Genomic DNA, 26708 nt, shown 5'->3' on the forward strand with positions numbered 1-26708 from the left:
CTGGGACTATAGGCAGGTGCTACCACACTCTGCTAATTTTTGTATTTTTAGTAGAGATGAGGTTTCACAGTGTTGGCCAGGATGCTCTCAATCTCTTGACCTTATCATCTGCCCATGTCAGCCTCCTAAAGTGCTGGATTACAGGTGTGAGCCACTGTGCCTGGCCAAAACAATTAAATTTTTTGAGGGAGAGGATTAAAGGGTGTTGAAATGGATCCATTCAAACTTTTAAAAACTGTTTTGAAAATTATATTTTTTATTACATTGTCTTTTTGATTTTTAATCATTTTTTTCTGTGCTTCTCCTATGTAAGATTTTTCTAATGCGAAAATGTTGATCTAAATATTGATACTTTTTCCAATATGTGCTAGAAAAACTGTGTGCCAGAGCAGAGAACATACAAATTTGGTGTAAATTTGATTACACTCTGATAATAAAATACAGTCAAATTGTGCTAGGTAGTTCAGACTTTCTTGAAACTTACTGTGATAAAGTGGTTTACCTACTACAAGTCCCAGTATGCATTGCAGTTTTTGCTTAACTTCAGATTACAGCACTGCATGCTGGGACCTGTAGTTGATTTAAACAGCACGGAAAACCCTTCCCTCTTGTCTACTCCATTTTATACACAGCTTTCCAGGCTTCTAAGAACTTTCTGCTAAGTAGTTTGATTACTAATATTATTATTATTATACTGCTGAAGTTCTAAAGTGAGTCTTCAGAAACAGCCTGGTGTTTTAGTTTACATTAGATTAGTTTATTATATTTTTTATAAGCTACTGTAAGATTTACACAGAAAATGATATATTGAAAACTTGACTTAGCAGATGTAAATATTTTTATGCATGTGGTGATACTCTTTATAATCAGGGCATCATTGATTGCTAGTGTGGGCATGAGAAACCTTTTATTATCAAGCCTGATATATATGCTGTTTTTTTTTTTTTTTTTTTTTTTTTTTTTTGGGGTTTTTTTTTTTCTAAGGTTGGATGGAAGATTTTTTTGTGCCAGTATTTAATTTCATAGTTCTGTGATTCTTCTGTAATAATTGTCAACATCTTGAATATCAGTACCCTTTAACTGGAATTCCTGAAAATAAAGGTGGTTTTAGTGTAATTTTAATCCTTGAAGATGTAGTCTGAGGCAGAGAAAGAGGTGAGACTTGTTTAATAATTTATTTTTTAATTTGTAAAGTTTAAATTTCTTTTTTTTTTTTTGAGGATTCTACTTTAATTTTATTAACTAATATCAGAGGGTTGTTGCAGGGATTAATTGTTAAAATCTATGACAGTGCCTCACACAGTGTTTGCCACATAATAAGGGCTCAGTAAATGTGTAGAATTATCAGCAGCAGCAGTAGTAGTGGTTACTGTTATCTTAAAAAATAGCACGCTTCACATTTTTTTCTCTCTTTTTACAGTATAATTTGATCAGAAGCCCAGGCTGTTCTAAAAAGACCTTGAGATTTTTGGCTTATGGTGATGATGTGGCAAACTCCTTAGAATGTTTCTGCTGTGTATAAAATGTCCTTGCACCTCAGTTTCTCCCTAAGAAATACATGCCCCCAAAAGGACTATCACGCCAGTAGCTGAATTTTGAATAGTATTCAGCTCTGCTTGTCTAGTACTCGTTGCATCTATACCACAAGCCTTTGGTTGACTTCAGAAAGTTCAAAAGATAATGAAAATTTCTTTGTTTACAATGTTTGCAGTGGTAGAACATCCAAACTACTTGATTAAAGAAAAGAAGATGCTGCAAAAATGCCCCTTGCGTTACAGTGTGTGTAACCTTAGAAAAGTTCTGTTGTGTTTAGAAGCATGTACCAATATATCACTGTAGTTCCCAGTGTTACAGGATTGATGTATGAGAGCCCAGTAAGCAGCCCCAGAAAGAAGGTGTTGTTTCCAAATATCTTATGTCTTTACATTAATTTTCTCTTTTAGGACACTGACTTCTTTTAGGTTCTTGAATTTGTAGGCTATGTTTATTTGCATGACTTGTCCCTTTTGGGTGTTTGAGAAAGGAAAGGGATGCCTGGGGATAACTGGAAAATGTAAGCCTAAGTTACAATGTATATGTCTTAGTTTGAATGTATGCAGGAGCAGGGTAATACCTTTCTTACTTGCTTAGCCAGAATCTTATTCCAGCTTTTTCTCTGGCGAGAAGTTTTACAATATTGTTGTTGAGGGCTACCATGATTATTTAAGAAAATTCTGCCTTTAGTTTTATTTATTTATTTAGAGACAGAGTCTTGCTCTGTTGCCCAGGCTGGAGTGCAGTGGCTCAGCTCACTGCAGCCTCCGTCTCCCAGGTTCAAGCAATTCTCATGCGTCAGCCTCTTGAGCAGCTGGAATTACAGGCATACACCACCATGCCTGCCTAATTTTTGTATTTTTAGTAGATATGGGGTTTCACCATGTTGGCCAGGCTGATCTCTAACTCCTGGCTTCAAGTAATCTGCCCGCTTTGACCTCCCAAAGTTCTGGGATTACAGATGTGAGCCACCATACCTGGCCCAGGTAATATTTTTTAAAGTACTTTATATAGCAAACCAATCCACTGTAACAGTACTAGCCTGCTCCCTCCACATAGTTGTGATTTAAAATTTGTTAATATGTAGATTAGACATTAAAATGATTCTTTAGATGTGTCCAAAATGTATGGAATCTGGTCTGATATGCTTCCACTTTATAAACTGTTTTATTTATATTACATAAGGTTATCTTTTCAAGACCTAATATATTGAAATAAATTCAGCAGTTACAAAGGAGTTAATACGAAGAGCTAAATATAAGGAGGAAAACAGTCCCTGGTATTAATGGGCCAGTGCAGAAAATATCAGGCTTGGAGGAATTCTCATTCCATATTTTTATCATTGTGTGTACCCATGTGCTTACTGAAATACTAAAGTTGGAAATCAGGAGAGGAAATAAGGAGAGTAAAACTGGGCAGCCATGTGTATTCAGTGTAGAGACCTCTGACACACCTAAATTATTGAACAGTTTTCTTTTGTAATGAAATGTCCCAGGTCAGAATAAAGGAAACAGTTGTGATGATGTCAGAAGACTTGGCCTTAAGTATACTCCTGACACTTAGCTATGCACTCTTGGGAAATTCATCCCTGCTGGGCTTTAGTTTACCCAGTGGTAAAATGGGGATAATAATAAGGACCTGCTTCACTATGATATTAAAAGGATTAGATAAGAATATTCATGAATGTACTTTATATAACTAAATGGTATATATAAATTGAATTTTTAATCAACAATAAGGGCCTGGGTTTTAAGATATTTGTCTATGTCATGTTAATAATATTAATATAAAATTTAAATAATGAGTTAGAATCAAAAGGAACAAAAAAATTAGTGATCTACCCTGCTCCCAATAGACTAGTTCTTTTTTTTTTTCTATGTTTTGAGATGGAGTCTTGCCCTGTTGCCCTTTCGCCATCTCGGCTTACTGCAACCTCCAACTCCTAGGTTCAAATGATTCTCCTTCTTCAGCCTTCCTAAGTAACTGGGACTATAGGCGTGTGCCACCATGCATGGCTGATTTTTATATTTTCAGTAGAAACAGGGTTTCACTATGTTGGCCAGACTAGTCTCGAACTCCTGACCTCAAGTGATCCACCTGCCTCAGCCTCCCAAAGTGCTGGGATTACAGGTGTGAAACACCATGCCGGGCCCAACAGACAAGTTCTTGACATGTGTTTACATGTGTGTTTATGGTATAGTTTTTAACAATATGTACCCTGATACATTTGTGTGTATATTATAAATATCGTAAATGTATTGGTATGTTGTCATGGGAATGAAAAATTTTAATTATGAGCTTTTGTGTTAAAAATTTTTTTTTTAATTTTATTAACTATACAACTTTTATTTTTATGTGTTAATATACAAACTTATATAAATATATTTGTGTTTGGAGAAGTGACATAGTCACATTTTGGTGAAATGACATAGATTTAAATGTTTGACAAGTTGTGAACAGTTTTTGTACCTATATAAATATATTTGTGTTTGGAGAAGTGACATAGTCACATTTTGGTGAAATGACATAGATTTAAATGTTTGACAAGTTGTGAGCAGTTTTTGTACCTTAGGTTTATCTGTTGTCATTAATACTGTGTTTATTATGTATAGTGCTGAGCCTTATTGTACATAGGATCTCATTTAGTTTTAATCCTCACAGCAATATTCTAAGGATTTACTATTATTTTCCTACCTCCGTTTTACAAATAAGGAAGTAGAGGTTTCCCTGGGATCGCGTAGGTAACAAATGATACAACCTGGATTCAAGCCCAGGTTTGATTCCTGAGCCCTTGCTCTTAAATGTCCAAAATGCTATACTAAACTATGTAATTCCCATAGAAACCTAGAAATGAATTACTAAAGAAGTTTTCAGTTTACTGAAATGGCCACAGCTACAATGTATCATTTTGAGGTTGTTTCATGTTGATTTTGGTTGGGTTAGGGTGAATAGCTTGAAAATAGTCAACATTGCAATAGGATGGAAATGAAGACATTTGGGACAGTGCCTGCTTAGTTCATCCTTGTATATCCATTGCTGAGCATAGTGCATAGCATGGGGTGGGGTCTAATAGCTATTTCTTAAAGTTTGGAAGTTGGACACTTTAGCATGGTTTAAGTTATTTTAATACATTTTTTAGTAGGTACAAATGGTTTACATTCACTATTTCAGTCAGTCCTTATATAACTATCAACGTTTTAGAGTGTTAGATAAGTGTCCTTTCATGAAATATTACAAAAGCTGTGCACCTAAGTTAGAAAATCATTCTAACAATATAGATATGTATAAAGTAGGAAATTAGTCATTCCGTTCCCATCCTACTTTTAAACTTTTCCTGTGCATTTACATATGTATTTTATACACACACACACACACACACTTTTTAAAAGAAGTTTAATTATACCATAATACTCTCTCAAAGTTTACTTTTTTCCAGGTGACTATTTTAAAAACTTGTTTATTTTTTAAAATAGGGCTTATGTGGGAAGTGGGAGCAAGGCTGGAGGAAGAGAGGTGGGTAAGATTTATACATTAAGATTCCAAACCTAGTGCCCTAGATTGATTATACTTCATGCTTTAGGAAATCGTCACTGTTATTTTTAAAACTTAGAAAAAAAAAATCAATTTAAAATGACAACATTGTTTTCTGTCCTATATAAGTAATTTAGGAGACATCATTTCTGGATTAAATTATTCTAGTTTATTCTGGTAGCTACTTATAAAGAGGGCAGTTGTGTTTTCAGATAACTTTTTAAAAAACTGGTAGTCTCTCTTCTTGGTTGTTAGGACACATTTCACATTTACAGAGTAAAGTAGGCAAGATTTAGGGCAAAACTGTAAAAAAGAAAAATAAAGTAAAGTAGGATTTTAAAACCAAGATAATATAATATTTTAACTAATAGGAACTCAAACTAGTACTACTTAATCAGCATAAAGAAACTCTGTGTAGGAATGAGTCCTGGTCCTTACAACTTCATGGGAGTAGTGTCAGCTCCACCATTACCTATCCCTACTCACTTAACCACTACCAAATGCTATGCTGATAACCCAGTGTTTTTTAAAGCAGTTTAAAAAAAAGTAAGTTATTTGAGTGCTGTTTATTTTTTCTGGCTCTATATTTAGAAAGACATACTAAAGGCCTTATAATCTACATTAAATAGAAATCTTTTGATTCCAGCTTTTAGAGTTTTAACTTGTTGCTAAGATTATTAGTCATAATTCACCTTTGTAATTTTTAAATTAAAATTTTTTATTACACAGGTAATAAAAAGATTTTCATTATGGAAGTTTTTAAAAAAGTCTTTCTAATCCTACAATACACTCCTTGCATCTAAGGTGCTTTATGCTTTTTTAGATCCGCGAAGGTGCTGAAGCCTTGCCTTAAAATGCTAAGAATTGGATCTGATAAAATGTAGCAGTTTACTTAAACTATAGTATAGTCTATTTTTTTTTTTTTACAAGCCAAGTTTAGTTTTTCTCATTGGTAGCATTCGTAAATGTGCTTTTCCTTTTGAGTGGCTCAGACCATGCCCTACAGAGTATTTTATTCTTGTTCGTAAGTGTACAGAGGGCTCAGTTAATGCTACGGATGGTGAAACTGGGAGAAAAGAATTTGACTAACTTAGTGGTAGCGCCTAATTTTCCTTTTAAATTCTAGACTCAGTCATCTTGACCAGTAGTCTTTAAAGTTTTAAAAATTATGGCTACCAGTTAAATGTATGGTAGTCTGAACTAGTGTTTTATGTTTCTTACCAAACAAACAGGAAAGTTGAAATTTTTTAAAGGATGAGATTTTAAAATATAAGTTGTAGTAGTTCCTTCCCAGTAGCTCCCTTCCTCAGGGTACCCACACACACTTGGAGACAAGTGCTCAAGATAGGCCATTCTTCCTGCAGAAGAGGCAGCCGTGGGGACAGCTGAAGGACAGTTGGTAAAAGGTATGGGACTTTTAAGTTGGAGTGATCTTTTGTAGCTTTTTAATTTTAAAGAAACAGCTTTTCTTCTGTGAAAGGCGGAAAGATTGAAAGTATAGGCCTGGAGAGAGGTAAGCTTTAAAAGACAGAAATATAAACCTTATTTGTTTTCCTCAGAGTTGACCAGAAGGGAGAGGTCTGCCTGTCCTGATAGCTTCTACTCCCATTGAGATGGCAGTGCCTTTTTCTGTTGTTAGGCAGTTTATAGAACGCAGGATAGCTTGGTAAGCGTCTTCTCTGTGCCTGATGTGACGTAACATTGTGGAGTATGCAGCATGCATGTTAAGTACAAGTGGTTGTATTTGGCTTGTTGCTGCAGCATTTTTGAAGATGTCTTAAAAAGCAATTATCAGTGGATGGAGTTGGATATGTGCAAATCATTGAAATCATCATTTCTTGAAGACCAAACTTTGTAACTTGAATTATTCTATTTAGTATTTATTTACTTCCCCCAACCCCCAACACCTCAGAGCAGAATTCTTTTCCTGAAAGGAACAGATGCTGTTAACTTATCAGGACTTGATACTAAAAAGCCTACCAAAATCTTCGTGCTGTTTATTTTCTTTATTTAATCTATATGCAAAACATATTGTAATTATTGCTGTGAGAGAGTTTTAAGCTGATGGTTCCCTCCGACCCCCAACCCTTTTGTGCTCAGGGAAGATAGATTAGGAATGCCAAATTGACAACTTGGTATAAAGAAATAATGACCATTGAAATAAAACAGGAGTTCAAATAAAAAGCAAATCAGATACAAATGTAGAATGAAAATATCGTTTAGTAAAATGTTAGCATGCTGTACTTGGAACAGATGCCACATTAATTCAAAAGAGAGCCCAGAAAATGTGGCAACTTTACGATGTCAATGGAGGGAGCTGCAATAGTTCCTGTTTTCATTGTGTCAGGTTCTCAGTACCTTTAGGTCCAGTCCTGTTCTTTATATTTATTTTTTGTATATTATGTGTTAATATACACATATTAAATCCATGCCTAATATTTTCGTGTCATTAAATACATTGTCATGCTATTAGATATTTGGTTAAAAAGCCCAATAACTTATACTGCCACAGTAATGTTTTTTGTTTTAAATATGTCTATCAAGATATTCAGAATCTGAGGCAAAAATTCTCTGTACCCTTCAAGGCACATTTATGATACGAAGGTAGTCTAAGAATTGAGTCTTTCAAAGAGGCCTAGTGCTTTTTAAATGTAGAACTTGGACAAGTTACAAAATTATGAGAATTTCGCTTTTTTCTCATTTAAATTTGTAGTTATCATTGGACATTTGTTACGATTTTTAAGTAGCTTAGACTCATTCATTCCTTTTGTGTTTTTTTTTTTTCTTTTATGGTGTTTGGGAAGAAGGGGTGATGGAAGGGTACTGTACACACGGTGATATTTTCAGAGTGACATTCATTTTATAGAAGATTGCATAGGGACATCTCTGAATTGCCCGTTTCTTGCAGTTCCTGGTTAGTGTGGGTCTGAGTGCAGAGAAAGGTGGGCTGGGGGCTCTTAACCAGATTTACAGTGTGCTACTTCCTGAGCCGTACAGTGATCTAATCATCAGGGGCATATCCTGTGTGCCTGTAAAAAAGTCTGGCACGCATGCTTAGAAAAGCACTACTAGTTTTCTCTCAGTTAAGCTTATAATTTACTAATTTGGAGAAAAGGTTAAAAGTTTTGTTTCCCTGTAATTCGAGTGAAGGGGAGTTTGCAGAGTGTCAGCAGGGCACAGAGGTTAAGAATGTTGGTGCAGGAGCCACTCTGCATGGGCCCAAATCCTAGCTTTGCCACTTAGCTCTGACTCTGGCCAAAGCACTTCCCACTCTGTGCCTCTGCTTCAGTTTCTTCACCTGTAAAATGTGAATAAAATGAAGTGGTTATGAGGAATAAATGAGTTAACTTATAAACCAGTAGAAATGCCTGACACACAGTAAGTACTAAATAAATGGTACTTAAGCTTAGTTTTCTGCTCCTTTTCTTCTCTTCTCAAGGATTGAGACAAGTGTTGGGATAAAAGCCTGAGCTTTGGTGTCTGACCCCAGTATTGGAATCTCAATATAACCACTTAAAGTTTAATGTGTGACCTTGGACTAATTATTTAAGCTCATACCAATAGAGATGTATCACGTACATGCTGCATACCACTGTGCTGGTCGCTGGCACTTCAGCTTCTTCATCTGTGATGTAGAGATAATAATACCAACTTCCTAGGGTTCATGTGAAGATAAAATGAGGAAATCTTGAGACACTCAATCGTGACAACTGCTGTTATCGTTATTATTGTTATCATTATAGTCCCACTAGAAGTTTTTGGGAGAAGAGTAAATTTGGAACAATTTAGCTGGAGAAGTTTTTTTCCCCCTTGAAATGCATGGTAAGAAAGAGCATGGATGATAAAAGGGTTATCTAATGAGTTCTTATTTATGAATACCTCTGGGAAAAATAAAAAATACATGGAAATATGTCAGTTTTAACAAAGCCTGCTAAATATTTTAGGGCATTTTATGTTTATTAAAACCCATAGTGATATAAGCTTTTCTTTTTTTTCCACAGCTGTTGAGACCAGCAGCAAGATACTGATGCAGTTTATAGTAGGTCACTTAAAATCAAGTCAGTAGTAGACTAGGCATTGTAACTCTAAAGTCTTAAATACTCATCAACTGGTCAGTCCATTGGGTCTGACAAATTATGTGTATTTAACCCTTGAGAACTCATGCTTGGGTATAACAACTAATGGAAACAATTGTAGGACCCCAGAGATATAAAAGTGGCATTCAAATGCTTTCTAATGATGATGGGCACAGTTTATTCGGTTTATTTACTTTCTGATTTTGGGCATTTTGCCTTTGTGAAATTGCCTGATGTTTTCTTATGGTAATAGTTATTATTTTCTTTCTATATTTAATTGTCAAAAGCTGCCTATATTGAGCCTAGAAACTGAGCGTGAGAACAAGTTGATGGTGAGAAAAGGTACAGTGATCTCAGATTTGAAGGGTTTTGGGGTAAAGAAATGAGTTAATATATCCATTAGAATGTATGTATGTATCTTTCTTATGTATATAAGTGAAACCACTAAATGAGGTAAGGGGAAAGATCATTAAATGTAAAATATAATTAACTTCGTTCGTTCACTGCTGATCAGGATCTGAACTTTTTGGTCTTTTATCCTTGATATGTTTTTTCTGTGATTCAACACATGTATTTGTAATAGCTTACCAAAGCATTCTGAATATGGTATATGTTACCCTTAGCAAGAGTTTAATGGCTCCTATTAACTTTTTGTTCTCACTAACCCAGCTGTACTGTTTGATAAAGGTCTAGTAGGTGAATAGGTGTATTTACCATAGGCGAATCAGCGTATATTGTATTTTGTCCCTGTTCCTAAAACATTGTATCTGCTTTCTGGGCAGAAATTCCAACCAGTTTTTAAAAGAATAAAGTGGTGTACTTTGGCTCAACAAATGTTTTTAAAATTAAGGAATTTTATAGCAGGTTGTATAGTTTTCTTTTGATTAAATAATAGTAATCTTACTTTGCAATAGAGTGGCCAGTAAGTAACGCTTTATAGTTTTAAAATTAGCATAGCAAATACATAGTATTAAGTTTAATTTAGCTGTGCGCAGAATTTGTAAAAGTTGCTTCGGTTGGTTGAATGGAATTGTGGAAAGTTTAGAAGTATATTTCATTTTAATAAATATGTGTGAGATTCTACAAGCGTTTTGAGTTGAAGAATTATACAGTTTTGAAATCCAGTTTGTCCCTGCTGAATTTGTGAAAAGTGGTGCCGTATGTGACGGGGTGCACTCCTGTTTCAGCTCTGCAGGACCCTGTCCAGCCGGTGGTGCTCCTGTGTAGAGATGCCGCTGGTGATTGCCCATACTCCCTCTGTTGCCTCTCCTCTCCTGCTTCTCTGCTTTCTCTCTCTTGATGGTCTCTTCTCTATCCCCTGCCTGCTGTTCATCCTTCCCTTCAAGCCACTACTGTTTTATTTCTATTTCTCTTAAAAACAAAGCACCATTGTAATTATTAGTTTTTAAATAGAACTTTAAGCTTTAACAGTTTGTGGGGACACCTCCGACTTTGGGCCCTCAGCTGGAATTTGGAGAATAGATAGCTTGAAATCACTTGCACAGTAACTGAATATTTGTGAAATATTTTATATCTGCACTAAGGGAGATAATAGAAAAGACCTTTTTACCTCAGAAATTGCTGTATTTTCTGGTTGAGGGTGACAGAGAGGCAAAGTTGAGGAAGAGGCAGGCATGTTACTCAACTAAGATAAGCATTAATTTATTAGATTTCCCTCTAGTCTCATGGACCTAATTGGAGAAGAAAATGGAAATTTTGGTGGTGTGAATTGCTAAAATATTTTGATTTATTGATTGAGAAGACTAGGCTTTCTTTCCTTGGTTTGTAAATACAAAATTTGGCCATGATGCCTTATTGATCTTTCACATTTCATTGATTGTTAGTTGCAACATAGCGGACCCTTTCCTTTCTAGATTTCTCCTAGTGGTTTTAAATTGTTAATGTAATTGTTTGGTAAGAAAGGTAAAACTTGGAAATTAATTACGGTTACATGTTAAGTTAATGTCTATGCTGGATTTAAAATCATTAGCTTCTGGCTGGGTGCAGTGGCCCATGCCTGTAATCCCAGCACCTTGGGAGGCTGAGGCTGGTGGATCACTTGAGCTCAGGAGTTTGAGACCAGGCAACACGGTAAAACCCTGTCTCTACAAAAATTACAAAAATTAACCAGGTGTGGTGGCATGCGCCTGTAGTCCCATTTATTAGGGAAGCTGAGCTGGGTGGATTGATTGAGCCTGGTAGGTAGAGGCTGCAGTGAGCTGGGATTGTGCCATGCCACTGCTCTGCAGCCTGGGCAACAGAGCCAGCCACTGTCTCAGTCAGTCAGTTCAGTAGCTTCTAAGATCTATACCAGGCGTTTAATCTATTATTTAATTATACATAGAGAAAAACATTTGAGACAAGAGCCTTAACTTTATAGGATTTTAAATAACTACTTATGGAAATTTAAAAACATTTATAAAAATAGAGTGAATAATATAACAAACCCCATGTACCTATTACCTGACTTTAGCAATTACCAGCGTTTTGCCAATCTTTATCTATAGTGTGTACAACATAACAGGAAAGTAACTTTGTGTTTTCAAAACATGTACTACAATTAGATACATTGGTATACTCAAAGGAAAAATGTGTATAAGAATGTTCTTTTCATACATTGTTAGTTTAATACTGATAATCCTTTTTTTTTTTTTTTGAGACGGAGTTTCACTCATGTTACCCAGGCTGGAGTGCAATGGCGCGATCTCTGCTCACCGCAACCTCCGCCTCCTGGGTTCAGGCAATTCTCCTGCCTCAGCCTCCTGAGTAGCTGGGATTACAGGCACGCACCACCATGCCCAGCTAATTTTTTGTATTTTTAGTAGAGATGGGGTTTCACCATGTTGACCAGGATGGTCTCGATCTCTTGACCTCGTGATCCACCCACCTCGGCCTCCCAAAGTGCTGGGATTACAGGCGTGAGCCACCGCGCCCGGCCCGATAATCCCTTTTAAGATAATATTTCATTTGTCTTTTAACTTACTGGAGAAGTCTAAGCCACCACTAACTTAATGAAGAACCACATCTGCTGGAAAAATTTTAGCTGTTCTTACCTCTTCTGCTTTTAGAAGTTCTGAGATTATTAGTTTTGAGCTTATGTTCTTAGGAGTTGTGTTTTATTTTATGTACACTTGCCTGTCTGTGACAGTTGTATGGGTCATCATTTCTTAGCATAAGCAAGATAAATATATAAGTCAGTTTAAAGTTGCAGGTCACTAAGTCTTGTACCAAACTTCTTTCTTGTGCATATTCTGTTTCTGTTTAATACCAATGTATGTATTGGTTAAGGAGTACTTGTTTAACTTAAAAAATGGTTTGTTGAGAAGGGAATTTTGACTACCTGCTATCTTTAGACGTGGTAACAGTGGTTAGAAACTTGCTACGTGCTCCCTTGCTTTGCACTAGTAAGTTGTACATATGCCTGCAGTTGTGGGGCGTGTTCATTAGTAGTCACTACATGGTAATGGTAGCCTTATTTCTGAATTTATTTGGTTGCATTAGTTTAAATTAGACCCATAGGTGTAATTATTCCACCCCACTGCATGGGGAAGCATAGTCAGTGGAAGTTGTGCATCTAAACCCCTGTGCATTGAAAATGTATCTTTAATGTTAGGATGTTATTTGGCATGTATCATTTAGTGCGAGGAATGTACTTATTTAACAGGACCTTTAATAAGTTCCCTCTACACCAGAGATATATTTTTAAACATTATACTTAAGAAGACTTTGTAGTATTCCCCAGAAGAGTTCATCTACAGCAGCAAAACCTTTCTAAAATAAAACTTATTCTTTTAACCGGTATTCATTTAAGTGGGTTTCTCTGTACTTGGTTTCCATGGAAATAGCGAATAGCTAACGTTATTTATAAGGTGGAAGTAAAATAGGGTGCCTAATGGGACCCCATGCTGCTCTGATGAAGAGACTTAGGAAAAAAATCCATGCTCATGGGATTTTTTTTTTTTTAAACAAGGTTAATGGAAGCCCTGATTTCAGTCTTCTGTAACAGAACATATTTCTGGTTTTAAAGGCTAGCATTAATATCAAGCAAACAACTTCTTTTTGAGGTCTGTATTGCTTTCACTTTCAAGTTTTAGGACCGCTTACTTATCAGTGTGATTGAAGCTTTATGCTTCAGACTCCTGTTTCTTTGCGGTTTTTGTTTCAAAAGTTAAAATTCGCAGTGTATTGTAGCTGTTTCTGTTTCTCATTGACATTTCAAAGTACTGATAAAAAGATAAATGTTCATTAAGGATAGGAGTGGTGAGAAAGGATCAATATGTTGGACTATGTAGTTTTTTTTTTTTTGATGTAAATTGTATGGAACCATTTTTAGTTTTTAGGCCTGAAGTCAGGGTTTTTTTTTTTTTTTATTATTTGTGTTGTAGAGCTAAACCTGTATAGTCAGAGAGAAGAGATTCTAATTTTCTTTCAGGCTGGAAACAGGGAAAATCTTAATTTCTCTTTCCTTTTTAAAAAATGGATTGTTGCCAAAACCTTTTAACTGAAATAAATGTTAATTCGTTTAGTGCTTGAAATGTGGATTTGGAATAAACCTTGGCTTTTTTCTCACTTCTTCGGTAAGGCCTACTCTGAGTTTTCTAGGCCTGCAGCAAAGCCTTACGTTTTTTAAGCCCCTTCAAATGAAAGAGTATCATTCCCTTTGTGTTTATGTTTGTGTTTGTGTTTGTGTTTGGGGTGTGTGTGTCTAATTTTTCTATAGCCTGAAAGGCACCTGCTCATTTTCCAGCCTAGTGAGTACAGCAGTGCTATATTGAGAAGTAAGGCAGGATGGAACACAATAAGGTGCTATAATTTTTATTTAGTTAGTTTTGCTTATCCTTGGCAGCTTGTGATCACTGTCCATTTGTCTGGAAGTACTCTCATTATTCTTGGCTATCAGTGCAGTAGGAGTTTTTTCTGTGTTTAAAGCAAGGATTATAGTATACCAAGGGCTCCATCAGGGGAGGAGTTGAGTTTTTGTGTGTATGTGTTTCTCTGGATAAGCTTCTGGCTATAGTTGGGTTTACTGTGCTTTAATTTGTAAAAATTTGGTTGTTTTAATCTTGTTGAATTTATTTTTGTGTGAGATATTTTGTCTCTAGCAATTCACTAGTTTCTTCTGTGTATGTTGATGCTATTTTATAAAATTTTCTTAATGTGTTAATTGTTCTTTTAGTTTAGCTTTTTCTTGTCTATTTTTAAAATCTGGTATCTACCATTGACCTTTCTTAGTGAATTTTATTTGAATTATCTTTGTGCTTTAGAGACATAGGAATTTGGGTCTATTATCCCATTTCTGAGCAAACAACTCCCAGTAGTTACAGTTAGTGCAGTAGAAAGGGCTCTCATAGATGCAGAGCTGGGCGTTGAGCCTCCTCCTTGGTGCTTACAGTTTACACCCAGAACTCCCATTAGTGTTAATAGGAGGCACTTCCTTAAATCCCTGCACACTGAAATAAAACCCAGACTCTTTTATAATGCCTTATAGACACCAGAGTTGTTTTTTTGTTGTTAATGACAAGAGTTTTAGTCCTGAGGTTAACTGATTATTAAGATAGAGTTTGAGTTGTCTTGGGATATGGAGTGATTTACTAAGTCTGATCTATAATTAAGAAGTTTTCGTTATGATGATTAGACTCAGAAAACATAGCTTTCTGAGAGCTGTGGAAGGTTGTGAATAAGGATTTTTGTACTTTTATAGAGTGAGGAAGCAAGATTTCTTCTTTTCATTTATTTCTGCTATTACTTCTCAACCATGAAAAATGATTCCAACAGTTTTTGTATTTATTGTAAGAGGATTTCGAAGAATTGTTTTGTTTTTTATTTTACTTAAAAGCCTTCCTATAATTACCCTCTAGCCTCAAAGTCTTTTATTAGCTAGGGTGGCTCACATTTTTCAAGCATATGGAAGTTAATATGCACTGTTTTAGAACTTAGACACTACAACCACTGGTCAAGTAATAGATAATCAGTGTTTACTACACCCATCTGTGAATTGTAGATTTTTATTACTTTTATTTATTTAAATATAGTCTAGTGGAAAGATTCCTAGATTGAGAGCAGCGAATCTGGGTTTTAGGCTGAGCTTTTCCTCTTATTATCTTTGCAGATTTTAGCTAGTCATCTGAACTTCTTGGACCTCTCTTTCCCCGTGAAATGAAGGTATAGATCTGGCCCTCTGAGGTGTCCATTCTAGTTTTAGGCTGTTTGAGGGCCTACTTTCCTAGGTACTGAAGGAAATAGAGTACGGTAAGGCGGGCAGTGGTTTCTAATCCCAGCTCCCTATCAGAATCTTTTGGGGGAACTTAAATACAGATTTATAGGTTCTAAATAAGACATAATATATTCAGTATCTTTAAGGGATAGGGCCTGTGAATATGTATATCGTTAACTTTTATGTGTTATCCTGATCTAGGATTGAGATGGTATTCTGTTCGTGTGTGTGTGTGTGTGTGTGTGTGTGTGTGTGTGTGTGTTCTAGTTAGGGAGATGTCGTATAGATTAGATTAAAATGTGAAGCAGTATGTGGCTACATTTGAAAATGAATGAGAAAGATGATAAACACTTCAGGAGTTTAAACAAAGGAGGAATTGGGAATTAGGATGGTTTGGGCAGATCTCTGTTAATCAGTGAGTCTTTATCTGGACCCTAGTGTGTGGGTGAGATTTGGATAGTTAGAGAGAAGGTAAAAAGGTATTATTCTTGGTATAAGGAAGAGCATAAGTAAAAGTTGGGGAGTGGAACAATTCTGATCATAATTTTAGTTTTTATTTTATTATTCTTCTGCTCCTGAAACTGCTATAGATTTCCTCTATAATTTGAGGGCGTGAGCCATGAAGATATTTGGAGGAAAAGAGCGTCCCAGCCAGAGTGCAAGGAAATAAAAGAGCCCCAAGAAGGGAACTTGCCTGGAGGGCCTGCAGTGCAGACCGGAGGCCAGTGTTGCTGGAGTGATTAAGCAATGGGGAGATGGGGTGGCTGAGAGTGGCAGAGGCCCAGATCACTTAGTGCCTTGTGGGCCATTGAAAGGGACTTCATCTTTTTTCAGAGTATGGTGAGAAGCCATTGGAGGGTTTTGAGCAGAGGAGTAACAAGATCTGTCTTGGGTTTTGAAAAGCTCACTCTGACTCGTGAGAGAATATACCTTAGTGGGTCTAGGGTGGAAGTGGGGAGGCCTGTTAGGAGGCTGTTGGAATTATCTAGGTAAAAGGTGAAGGTGACTTGGACCAGGGAGGTGATAGGAGAGTTGAGACAAGTGGTCATGGTGAATAGATTTTGAAGGTAGAGGCACACGGTTAGCTGTTGGAGTAGATGTGGGGTGTGGAGAAAGAGGAGTCTTAAGATGACTTTTAGGATTTTTTTCTTCTGAAGGGGTGGGGATTTACTGAGATGAGCATGACTCTGAGGAGGAAGTTAGGGGAGTAGTCAGGAGTTTAGTTTTGGATGTGTTGAGCTTGAGATACCTATTTGACCAGTGTTGAGTGGGCAGTTAGGTATATGAGTTTGGAATTCAGGGGAAGGATCTGTGCTGGGGATAAACATTGGGAATTGCCAGGATGTAGATCCTCTTATAGCCATGAGACTGTGTGAGATCACCTAAGGGGAAGAGTTCCAAGAAATGTGTCCTGGGACAATTTCACATTTCGAGCTGTTGGAGGTAAGGAGGAACCAGCAAAAGAAACCAGGGAGAGTAGCCAGAGAGATGAGGAAGAAAATCAGGGAGGGTAGTCTCCTGGAAGTCAAGAGAAAAGAAATTTCAAGGAGGAAGAAATGATCAGTGGGTCAAAAAATACTGGTCAAGGAAGTGAAGACTGTTTTCTATTGGATTAAACAACTGCTAAATCTCTGGTGATCTTGACAGGAATGGAGGGAGGCAAAGGGCCTAATGGGTTGTGTTCAATAGAGAATAGGAGGAGAGGAATTAGAGACAGGGAGTATGATTAACTCTTTCAGGGAGTTTTGCTATAAATATGAATCTAGACAGGGACAATAACTAGAGAAGGATATGGAGTCAAGGGAGGTTTTTAAAAATTTTGTTTTAAATTATTATTATTTAAGATAGAAGGAACAAAATGATCCAGTAATGATGCGGGGAAAATTGATGCTCCATGAGAGTAAAGGGAAAAGCTAGAGGGATGTCCAGGAGAGGATAAGAGGTGGGGACAAGAGGGATGGTTATTAAGATGTTGGGGCCCCAGAGACTAAACTCATCAAGTGGGATTCTGTTTCTTTTTCTTCTAACCACTTATCTGCATTTAAATTTATTTCAAACTTACTTGCTTTCTGTTGGAAGTTAGGAAGGGCAGATAAAAAGCACTAAAAACTGCAGTATATAAAGCTCAGTTTTGGGGCCTCTTACAGTAGGGGAAGAGAAGAGATTGAATCTTCTGGGTAAGGTGACATTTTAAAGTGTCTTTGAATGACAATTAATCTGTGCTATTCTAGTCCCTTATCAAAATTTATGATTGAGCACAGGCTATAAACTTAATCATTTGAAATTTGTAGTAGGGTGCATTAAATTTTAGCCTAATTTAAAACATTATCTAGTATTAAACTTTTTCTCTGCAAATTTTGTTTGTTTAATATAGATTCTTCATATACAAGGGTTTTAGATATTTTACAAAAGGTACTTAAATATTAATCACATTAGATTTATTTATTTATAATATTTAAAATATTATAACCATATCAGAAATCTAGATGATTTGTTTCTTTACCAGCTCTAATTAGAGCAGTTACCTGCGAAGTTCTAGAGAGGTGAACAATCTTCTATTTGTGAAAAGTTGTATGACTTTATATTAGCAAGACAATATAATACCTCTAAAAGCAAAAATAATTTCACTTACTCTAACCTAGATGTTTTGGATATATTTTTCAAGAACAAATTTATCTTTTAAAAATTTTAGCAAATATGGTTAAAATTTTGAACTACCTTAGTTAGAAGTGTGAAATGTATGTGAGAAACAAACTAAGTGGCTTTTAACCAGCTTAACATGAAGAACTCAAACTTGCTTTCAGACTTAAATATGTTTTACATATGGATAGTGTGTAAAAAGCACAAATGTGTGTATAGATCTTGCTTTTTGTTGCTCAGTCTTCTTAAATTATAGAAATAAAATATTTGCTTTTCTTTTTTTTTAATTTCCAAATGGTAGTCAATTAATATTCAATCTTCAGAAGAAACACCTTGGGATTTCTGATGTGTACAGTATTTAAGAATCATTAGTCTAAAAATAATTTCCTCTTTTTGGGTATGTGAACCTCATTGTGAAACCAATTAAAGCTGTGGACCCTCTTCCAAGAAAATTGTACCTATGCTGATATGTATAGAATTTAGCATATAGTATGAAGGAGTTGACCTCTCTGAAGCGCATTCATGGGATCCCTTAGATTTAAAAGATTTCATATTTTGTTTTGTTTTTGTTTGTTTGTTTGTTTTGTTTTTGAGACAGAGACTCGCTCTGTTGCCAGGCTGGAGTGCGGTGGCACAATCTCGGCTCACTGCAGTGTCCCGCTCCTGGGTTCAAATGATTCTCCTGCCTCAGCTTCCCGAGTAGCTGGGATTACAGGTGTGCGCACCACACCCAGCTAAATTTTTTTCGTATTTTTAGTAGAGAAGGGGTTTCACCATGTTGGCCAGGATGATCTTGATCTCCTGACCTTGTGATTTTCTATTGGATTAAACAAACAAAAACAAAACAAAATATGAAATCTCTGTCTCAAAAACAAACAAAAAACAAAATATGAAATCTTTTAAACCTAAGAGATCCCATGAATGCGCTTCAGAGGGGTCAACTCCTTCATACTTTATGCTAAATTCTATACATATCAGCATAGGTACAATTTTCTTGGAAGAGGGTCCACAGCTTTAATTGGCCTTTAATTGCCTGGCTTGGCCTTTCAAAGTGCTGGGATTACAGGCTTGAGCCACCATGCCCAGCCAGGATTTCATGTTTTAAGACTTTTTTAGATGGCTTACTTATGTGATTTTTCTTTAAAACTTTATATACGAACTTTTCAAAAAATATTTCGCTGGTGTTTGTTGTAGTTTGTTTTTTAGAAGAGTAACTGCTGCAGTGGGTTAAGAGAAAGTTAGGTCTAGTGGAAAATGAGCTCAGTGAAAGGAATCTTGAGCCAGTAAGCTCTTCTTCAGCTTCATGACCAGCTAGCTGAATAACCTTTGGGGAAATCACTTAACTTCTCGGGCTTTGATTTCCTATGCGATTTCTGCAGTCCCTACAAGTAGTCTTATGAGCAGTTTCATAACCTCATGATTTCAGGATATCATGACAAAATTCTTTATCCATTTAGGATTGGCCCTGCTACTCATTTTTGGAGAAAATGCCTTTGGAGATAAGGTATATGTACAGTATGCTGCCTTTTATTGAATATGACTTTTCAGCAGCATTTAGTAATACTTTTTAATGCTGCGTAAGTTAAAATCCCAGTTCTACCCTCATTACTTTGAATTTCAACATATTTTATATATTCTGGGTATAAGACTGTGTTGATTATACATATTGCAATTATCACCTCCAATTCTGTGGCTTGCTTTTTCACTTTCTTAATGGTGTTTTTTTGATGAACAGAAGTTTTTAATTTTGTCCAATTTATCAGTCTTTTCCTTTTTATTATATCTTAAAATGGTAATATTTTACTTCCTAATCAACAACTTGGATGAAAACAGTTCCAGAAAGTCATTCATTTAACAAATAATGCAGCTGGAAATCGATGCATAAGAAATTATCCCCAGCCTGAAAGAGCTAACATGAAAGCCCTAATAGGGAAGATAAGCCCGCAACAGACAGCTTAAGTGTCTATTTAGTCAATTCATTGATTTAACAAGTATTTATTGAGCATTTACTATGTGCCTGGTGCTGTCTCAGGCAACCTTTTGAGTGGTACAGAGTCCTATAGATATCAGTATTGTTAAGAATCCACTTTTTAATAACTGCATTGTTCTGTGATTGCTGCATGCTTTCTCTTTTGGTTGGGAGTCATCCTAACCTTGGTGATTAAAATTGTTATTTGCATGGGCCTAAGGACTTTATAAAGGACTGCTGCTAAAGAAAAGGCAGCATAGAACAACACATTGAATTTCTTTTGGAAATGAATGCTAACTGTATGAACTGGGGCCCTTTTAAATAATTTTATTGTATGTTTGGTATAACTGTACATGATTAAACAAAGGTTTACAATCTGGGAGATATGAAGCTCTTCTGAAATATTCCCTGAGGAAATGAGACACTATTGGAGTAATATCAGTCAACAAACACCATATTTAAGGTAAAGGAAGACATGTAGTTCTAGAGCATAACATAGTGGAGTTGAAATAATTTAATACTAAAATATTAAGGGAAAAGTTTTAATTTTCTTCTAATGTTAGATCGGGATCCCCAAACCTTAATTTTCTTTCTGGCTTTATCACGGATTAGATATGTGGCATAGAAACAAGTAGCTTTTATGTATGTGGTTTACAATCTAATAAGACATGGGCAGGCATGGTGGCTCACACCTGTGATTCCAGCACTTTGGGAGGTTGAGGTGGGGAGGATTGCTTGAGCCCAGGGGTTCGATACCAGCTTGGGCAACATAGTGAGGCCTGTCTCTACAAAAATAATAAAATAATTGCAAGGCATGATAGCACACTTGCGGTCCCAGCTATTCAGGAGGCTGAGGTGGGAGGATCACTTGAGCCTGGGAGGTTGAGGCTTCAGTGAGCTGACTGTGCTACTGCACCGGAGCCTGGGAAACAGAATGAGACTCTGTCTCAAAAAAAAAAAAAAAAAAAAAGGCCGGGCGCGGTGGCTCAAGCCTGTAATCCCAGCACTGTGGGAGGCCGAGGCGGGTGGATCACGAGGCGAAGAGATCGACACCATCCTGGTCAACATGGTGAAACCCCGTCTCTACTAAAAATACAAAAAATTAGCTGGGCATGGTGGCGCGTGCCTGTAATCCCAGCTACTCAGGAGGCTGAGGCAGGAGAATTGCCTGAACCCAGGAGGCGGAGGTTGCGGTGAGCCGAGATCGCGCCATTGCACTCCAGCCTGGGTAACAAGAGCAGAACTCCGTCTCAAAAAAAAAAAAAAAAAAAAAAAAAAAAAAAAAAAAAACAATGGTGAGACACATCTAAGAATATGAGGAAAGGTTAATTAAAATTCTGACTATACATTATTATAAAATGCTGTGATTTTAAAACCTTGCATAAGGCAAATCCATTTCAAGATTAATTGAAGAGAATGCCTTTTACGACGACCAAACTAAGGACTAGTGATGTTAGCTTAATTTGTTACTATAAAGCAACTGACAGTAGAGGTCACTTGTTGGGTTTGAGGAGTAGTTGTATGTTATTTAAATGAGGTGCATTTTATTTCTATGTGTCTCTTAGGAAAGGAAAATTATCAACTGCTAACTTCCCCTTGTCTTGAAAAACTATGGAAAAGTAGTGATTTAACTGCTCTTGAGTTCCTTCTTTGCTGTAAAAATTACCTATTGTTTCTTTTTTTTCTTTTGGGTTTTAAAACTTTGGAAATTTTTGTGTGTTTTGGTTTTTTCTTCTTAAAATCAGATACAAATCTTTGAGTTTCAGCTTTTGATGACATGTTATAAATATGTGTGTGTTGCCTAATTCCATTTTCCCATTCTTCTGTTATAGGGGGCTAGGGAGCTGAAGGAGAGCCAGTTTCCCCAAAATTGGTAAGTAATTTCGCTAGGTAGACATAGTATGCCTGATGCTAGCTGGATAATAATTCAAATACTGTGATTTTTTTTTTTTTTTTTTTTTTTTTTTCAAAAAAGCTGTCTCTCAGAAATGGGGCTTTGCTGTTTGCACTGAGTGGAAATGAATTGTCTAATGTCACATAGCTATATTTCAAACCCATTTGTGTTTCTGCCAATACAGCTAGGCCTGCATGTTCCTCCATTCCGATAACCTGTTACAATGTAAAAGTCCCCTTTTCTAAAAATGTCCTTAATGCAGTGGTTCGAGTTGAGAATTCAAAAGTTCAGATTCCCAGCCAGGCCCAGTGTTGTGTGCCCGTAGTCCCAGTTACTCAGGAAGCTGAGGCAGGATGATGGCTTGAGCCAGTTCAAGTCCAGCCTGGGCAACAAAGCAAGACCCCCATCTCTTAAAAAAAGAAGATTAAGATTCCTATAGTGTTTCGTGTTACTTAATATGCTGTTATATTTGATGGCTTTGGTATATGTGCAAAATGGCTTAGATTAATGTAACTATGGAAACTTGACTTTGAAATTTGGGACTCGTGTTTATTTATATTCTTAAACTTAATATTGGATTAGCCTCATGTCTGATAGTACATTTTTTGGTGTGTGTTGTTTTATATAATTCTTAAAAAGGAAAAAGAGAGAAAGAGAGAGAGAAAAATGTAATCATGTGGGACATACAGGCAAACTTTTTTCCTAATATCTACTTTGATAGATTTTTTTAATATGGTTTATAAATCATCACTCTTAATCATTTCTTTGAATGCACAGGGCAATCTAATGACTAGCAATCAAACAAATATTTATTAGAAGAGTGTGTACTATGAAAAAAATTAAACTCAAATAAGATAGCTGGAATAGGGTAGTCACCTAATGCAAGACTATTCCTTTTTTAAAAAATTTTTAAATCCTCTCTCTCAAATAGGAATTAACTTAGTGGATGGAGTAGGTACAGTAGATATTTGGCCAAAGTTTCCTTTTGATAGCTTATGGTGCTTGTGGTGTCTCTCTTCCTTTTAGGGGACTGGGGTTTGAACATGATTCATGGAGGCACTTGAACTAAATTAACCCTTGCATTTTACTACCTTTTGATTCTACTTGCCTTTCTCTCATGAAACCTTTTAAAATAGATAATCAAGATCCTATTGCTCTTACTTTGACATGGGACAGAATCTCAGAGAAGGAACCTTAACCCATTTATACCAGAGGTTGCAAATTTTTTTGTGTGTGAAAAATCAGACCTTGGCAATGATCTTGAGCAGTAGGATATAAATAATTCCCACAAGCTTAGTGTTCCAATAATGGAACACTAGGTATGGATCAAGGACCTTGTCCTCCAATATTTTACCCTGTGTGGCAGTTTCTTCTAGATCCCTGACAGGTTGTTATTCAGGTACATATTGAATACTACATGTTTAAAAAATGTAGCTCATTTTCTATAATGTATTCTGAGGAATTCTACTTCCACAGAAACTGAATAAGTATTATTGAAGGGGGCGGGGGTGGGAAAAGGGTTCTGTGGTCAAATAATTTGGGAAATGCTGCATTAAACAAAGTTAAACAGGTTTCTTTACTGCAGGACTTCTCAGAACCTTTAATATGCTAATGTGCATTGTGAATCTCCAAGAGGGGGATATGATATGCAGCATTCTTGAATACTTCTAATGACAGGGAGCCCACTACCTCATAAGGTAACCCATTCCTTTTTTGTACAATTCTAATCCTTAGTTCTTCCTTTTCCTTATATTGATCTGAAATATATCTCCCATAACTTCCACTTCTATTAAGTATTTATTGGTTATGCTGAAACTACCACACCCACTTGTGTTATCCTTTGTGTGGTATATATTTGTAAGATTCTGGACATGCATGTCTGGACAGTTTTTTCAAAAAAATTATCATTAAATATTAATAGGATTCTGGTAAATGTGATAACCAGTTCTAAAATCTTGGCCTCATTGTCACTATGCTCTTAAACCCTACTTCCCAACCTCCATTGTCAATTTCTGTGTATTTAAAAATTTACTCAGTTTTCTTTTTGTTGGATGTGGCTGGGATAATTTAGTAGACATGCTTGATTTTTGTAAAGAAAAGAAATAGAAGACTGTGTGTAGACAGCCTGGACCCCAGAAAGCAGAGGTATAAAATGTACATTGGGCTGAGCACTGATGATGGTGGGGAGGGGTCCAGGACTCTACGCAGACCTGTGAAGGAAGGTGCTATGGGTAACCCTGGCCTGGCCCAAGGCACCATAAAAGCCTGCACATTGCAGCAGAGGTATGAACTGCATAGAGATTCCTTTTTAACAAAATGAGGGCTTACCCCCTACCCCTTCCAAAACAAATAGAGATGAGAAAGATATTTTATACTCTCATACATTCAGGCATTTAGATATCATAAATGTAATGATATGTATGCATATATATTTTTAATTTAATTTAATAATTAGGAAACAACATTATTAAATGTAATTTAATAATATGGAAACATCCAACTAGCTAAGGGAGGCATTTGTCAAGAGCTGTCATACCAGGATTTGAATATAGTAACCTTACCAGATTCAGAGGGTTAGCCTCTAAGATCAGAATTGCAAAGCCCTTTGTGCAGTAGTATTTTCTGTTCACCTGCGGAGTGTCATAAAAGAAATACTGTGATGAAAATAAATCAAGATGTGTTGAAATGTGCTAAATGATAAGAAAATAAACATTACATTATGTTTTTTAATGTTGTCATTTGTGTTGATTCATGTTAATGTTAAAGTTTTTAATAAGTAATATTAAAAGAATTTTATTATTTTTGGCATTCATGGTAATTTTAGCACTAAAGTTAATGAAGATATTTTATCTCTATATATGTTAGATACATAGTAAGAAGTTAAGTATTTTGTACAAATTGAAACTTGATATTTGAGTATTAAGCATGGGACAAGAAATAAAAATACATAGTTCTGTCAAGACTTACTACTTTTTCTTATTTAAAAAAATGAATTTAACCTACTTTAAACATTGTGTCTGAGAATATGGATCAGAAGCAGAGGAGTTTCACACCAAATAAATGCATGGTACAGAGAACATGGAATTGTCCTTTTTAGAGACAGTTTGGGGCACACTATGTCATGGACTTATTGTTAAAGAAATGTTGGTCAATGAGTCAAGTTTTGATTGGAAAAAGGTTTCTGTCAATTCAGTAACAGCAAAATATTTCTTAGCAGTAAAATTGGAGTTACAGCTTTCCTACAAGTTATTAGAATCATAATAAAAGACCTACAGGTCACATACCTTCAAGCAGACGTATACCCAGAGAAATAGAAGAATCTCCATAGAGAGTTTGTGAACAGAAAAGCTTACAGTCTTCTAGATATATACTGTGTAGAGAAGTTTCATTAAAAAGTCTGTATAGAGAAAAGAATTAAATGTATTAAAACTATCATAAAACTTTACAGTTTACAAAGGGCTTTTCATATAATTTTGCCTTTTTTAAACTGCAACAGTCTTATGAAGTAGGTGATATTGTTTCAATTTTCCTGATTTACAAGCAAACAAACCCTGAGGATGAGAGTAGTCACACCGTGAGTAAGTAGAATTAGTGTTTTTGTTTTTTGGGATGATGAATGTGCTTTCCTTGGCTGACCTTTTTAGTGGGATTTAATAATTGTTTCTGTTTGTTTGATTTTGTGTGTTTGGTTTTACGTTTTTTGTTACTGTTGTTATTGGAAGGTGAGAGGCCATTAGGTATCAGAATGATTTGATGTGTACAGTTTGACAGATTGCAAATGCGAATATTTTGGGCTAGGGAAGTGCTCTCGTTGATGGTGACTTGTAGAGCTGTTGGATGGTGAGAGGTATTATGCTGGAATACAGTGTGTTACTGTCTTGTGAGTCTGATGATATTCACCTTGCAGTAACTGATTGCTTCTTTATAACTTATTAGAATTTGTCAAAATATGTTAAATTATCTTTTAAAAGTGTAGCAAATAATTTTTTTGATGCTATGAACTACCTCCCAGTGATGTTCAGATGATGACTGTATGATATGTCCAAGATCTAAAATATGTCCAAATATGTCCAAAATATTTTTTCAGCTGGATGCAGTGGCTAATATCCCACACTTTGGGAGGCTGAAGGTGGATGGATCACTTTAGCCCAGGAGCTCAAGACCAGCCTGAACAACATGGCAAAACCCCGTCACTACAAAAAAATACAAAAATTAGCCATTGCTACAGGTGGTGCACACCTGTAGTCATAGCTACTTAAGCGGCTGAGGCAGGAGGATTGCTTGAGCACAGAAGTCGAGGCTGCAGTAAGCTGTGATTACACCACTGCATTCCAGCCTGGGTGACACAACGAGACCCTGTCTCAGGAAAAAAAAATTTTTTTTTTTTTTTTTCTTAAGGCAGTTTCTTGCTCTGTTGCCCAGGCTGTAGTGCAGTGGCGTGATCTTGGCTCACCGCATCCTCCACCTCCGGGTTCAGGTGATTCTCCTGCCTCAGCTTCTCGTGTGGCTCGGACTACAGGCGTGTGCCACCACGCCCAGCTAATTTTTGTATTTTTAGAAGAAATGGAGTTTCACCATGTTGGCCAGGATGGTCTTGATCTCTTGATCTTATGATCCACCCACCTCAGCTTCCCAAAGAACTGGGATTATAGGTGTGAGCCACCATGCCTGGCCAAAAAAATTTTGTTCAAAAGATTCAGCATGTATTCATGACCAGCCTGGGCAACATAGTGAGACCCCTTCTCTACAAGAAAAAATAAAATTAGAAAAGCAAGATTCAATATGTACCTGCCTCGTTTTTGTAAACTATAAATATATGTATATAATTTGTTTCTTTTTTTTTTTTTTTTT

General features: G+C 36.2%; 1 protein-coding gene across 17 annotated transcripts in view; it reads left to right on the forward strand.

Moving 5' to 3' along the window:
• The window catches only part of PHF21A (PHD finger protein 21A), a 197826-nt gene that overhangs the window by 7497 nt on the left and 163621 nt on the right, over nt 1-26708 (forward strand). For 7 of the 17 annotated variants that reach the window (XM_017529345.2, XM_017529349.2, XM_037738853.1 and 4 more), the window contains 2 exons: nt 21796-21836; nt 23443-23554. The gene's annotated coding sequence lies outside the window, so the exon portion shown is untranslated. Of the gene's footprint in view, nt 1-1420; nt 2054-19546; nt 20427-21795; nt 21837-23442; nt 23555-25398; nt 25436-26708 lie in introns of those variants that run through there. The other 10 variants (XM_017529362.2, XM_017529353.2, XM_037738855.1 and 7 more) reach the window with 5 other exon arrangements.

Source organism: Cebus imitator, unplaced genomic scaffold (assembly GCF_001604975.1).
Source record: "Cebus imitator isolate Cc_AM_T3 unplaced genomic scaffold, Cebus_imitator-1.0 Scaffold58, whole genome shotgun sequence".
Classification (NCBI taxonomy): Eukaryota; Metazoa; Chordata; class Mammalia; order Primates; family Cebidae; genus Cebus; species Cebus imitator.